This window comes from Phoenix dactylifera, chromosome 10 (assembly GCF_051530095.1).
Source record: "Phoenix dactylifera cultivar Ajwa chromosome 10, Ajwa_hap1_PhDact_Kaust_v1.1, whole genome shotgun sequence".
Lineage (NCBI taxonomy): Eukaryota > Viridiplantae > Streptophyta > Magnoliopsida > Arecales > Arecaceae > Phoenix > Phoenix dactylifera.
This window is the reverse complement of record NC_143199.1, coordinates 1,457,501-1,460,497: the sequence shown is the minus strand read 5'-3', so window position 1 is coordinate 1,460,497 and position 2,997 is coordinate 1,457,501.

Sequence of the window (2,997 nt, the reverse complement as noted above, 5' to 3'; positions counted from 1 at the left end):
GGCGCACGCGCGGATGGCGAAACGCGGCGGCCGCGGCTGCAGCCCCCCTACCACCCCGTTGGCGCGTCGGCGCAAAGCCCACCCCGGGGAGGATAACCGAAGGCGACGAGGGACGATGCATGCACATATCCGAGCAAATACCGAGAGGGTCGGGGGGAAGACCGAGAGGCAAGGGGTGTTTAGAGTACCGAGGGAAGTTGCGAAAGGGGCCCGCCCGGACGCTCGCCGCTCGCAGGCGATCCGGCGGGGCGCACGGAGGGCGCCGCCCATCGCCGGAGCTTGCTCGGTCATCTCTGCCGCACGGACACGTAAGCGCCGCCGCGCAAGGTTCGGCCGGCGGGGCGGACGGTTCGCCGCCGCAGGCCTTTCCCGCAGCCGGAACGTGGGCCCGGCGTTGCGCGCCGGCGGGCCGCGCAATCCGCCGGGGCGCACGGCGGGCGCCGCCCGTCGCCGGGGCTTCGCTCGGTCATCTCGGCCGCACGGACACGTGCGCGCAGCCGCGGAAGGTTCGGCCGGCGGGGCGGACGGTTCGCCGACGCAGGCCTCTCCCGCGGCCGGAACGCGGGACCGGCGTTGCGCGCCGGCGGAAGGCGCGATCCGGCAGGGCGCACGGCGGGCGCCGCCCGGGCTTCGCTCGGTCATCTCGGCCGCACGGACACGTGCGCGCCGCCCATCGCCGGGGCTTCGCTCGGTCATCTCGGCCGCGCCGCCACGTGCGCGCCGCCGCGGAAGGCTTGGCCGGCCGGGCGGACGGTTCGCCGCCGCAGGCCTTTCCCGCAGCATGCGCCCCTTCGCCCGAACGACCGCGGGACTCCGGTACGGCCTAGCCGTCGGCCGCCCGGCTGCAAGCCGTCGGGGCCGCTCGATCCCCGTCGCGTGCCGGCCGCCGCTCGGGCCAGCCGGCCGGCTGCCGCACGTAACCTCTGACCTCATCAGCGGTCGATCCGCACCGCGCTGGTCTTCGGTGCGGACCCGTCGGGGCCGTGCCGCGCCGGCCGTCGCATCCGGTTCCGCAGGCGCCGCCCGGTTGCCTCCCGCCCTCGTGCGCTCGCGCCGGCCGGGCGACGCGGTGCCCGCGGGACTCGGGCATGGTTGAGCCGTCGGCCGCCCGGCGGCATGCCGCCGCCGCTCCGCGCCGCGTGCCGGCTGCGCTCCTCCCCGCGCCCGTCCGCGGGCGGGCCCGCCGCCGCTCGCGCCGGCCGGGCGACGCGGTGCCCGCGGGACTCGGGCATGGTTGAGCCGTCGGCCGCCCGGCGGCATGCCGCCGCCGCTCCGCGCCGCGTGCCGGCTGCGCTCCTCCCCGCGCCCGTCCGCGGGCGGGCCCGCCGCCGCTCGCGCCGGCCGGGCGACGCGGTGCCCGCGGGACTCGGGCACGGTTGAGCCGACGGCCGCCCGGCGGCATGCCGCCGCCGCTCCGCGCCGCGTGCCGGCTGCGCTCCTCCCCGCGCCCGTCCGTGGGCGGGCCCGCCGCCGCTCGGCCTAGCCCCCCGGCTGCCGCACGTAACCTGCGACCTCGTCGGCGCTGGATGCGCGTCGTGACAGTTTTCGGTGGGGCGCCGCGGAGGCGCCGGGGGCCCATGCGACGGGCCAGGGGGCGAACGGAGGGCTCGGTCAGCCCTAACAGGGGACCGGCGACAAAGGAGCGGTCGCGCAAAGCTTCGTAAGGGACCCAGACGATGGGCCTACCGATCCGAAGCACCGCGCACGGACGCGCAGCGGGCCCACGACGGGCCGACACGGAAGGCCCGCCGCCAAGGCCGCAAAACCGACAAAGGAACCCACGGGGACGCACCAGAGCGGGCAAAGCTTTCACCGAACGGGACGGGACCGAGCCCCCGCAACAGGCGAGGGCGACGGATCCGACCAAGTAAGGCCGATCCCGCTCCACGCACGCGCGGCCGCAGGAACTTCGTGAGGGACGGGACGACCGGCCGACCGAACCGAAGCGCCGCGCACGGCCGCCGCGAGGGCCGGCCGGAGGCATAGACCGAGCGCCGCGCCAGCGGAAGGAGCGTGCCGGCTCCGTCGGGGACCACCTGCGCACGGTCCGTCCGAGCGAGCCGACGGACCGGCGCGGAAGGCCCGGCGCCGAGCCCGCAAAACCGACAAAGGAACCCACAGGGACGCACCAAAGCGGCCCAAGATTTCACCGAGACGGGACCGAGCCCACGCAACATGCGATGGCGACGGATCGGACCAAGTAAGGCCGATCCAACTCCGCGCGCGCGCGGCCGCGAGCACTTCGTGAGGGACAGGAAGACCGGCCGACCGAACCGAAGCGCCGCGCACGGCCGCCACAAGGGCCGGCTGGAGGCGTAGACCGAGAGCCGCACCAGCGGAAGGAGCGTGCCGGCTCCGTCGTGGGCCAACTCCGCGGGGCCCATCCGAGCGAGCCGACGGGCCGGCGCGGAAGGCCCGGCCGAACCCGCAAAACCGACAAAGGAACCCACAGGGACGCACCAGAGCGGACAAAGATTTCACCGAACAGGACGGGACCGAGCCCACGGAACATGCGAGGGCGAAGGATCGGACCAAGTAAGGCCGATCCAACTCCGCGCGCGCGCGGCCGCGAACACTTCATGAGGGACGGGAAGACCGGCCGACCGATCCGAAGCACCGCGCACGGCCGCCGCAAGGGCCGACCGAAGGAATAGACCGAGCGCCGCACCAGCGGAAGGAGCGTGCCGGCTCCGTCGTGGGCCAACTCCGCGGGGCCCATCCGAGCGAGCCGACGGGCCGGCACGGAAGGCCCGGCCGAACCCGCAAAACCGACAAAGGAACCCACAGGGACGCACCAGAGCGGACAAAGATTTCACCGAACGGGACGGGACCGAGCCCACGCAACATGCGAGGGCGAAGGATCGGACCAAGTAAGGCCGATCCAACTCCGCGCGCGCGCGGCCGCGAAAACTTCGTCAGGGACGGGACGACGGGCCGACCGATCCGAAGCGCCGTGCACGGCCGCCGCAACGGCCGGCCGGAGGCGTAGACCGAGCG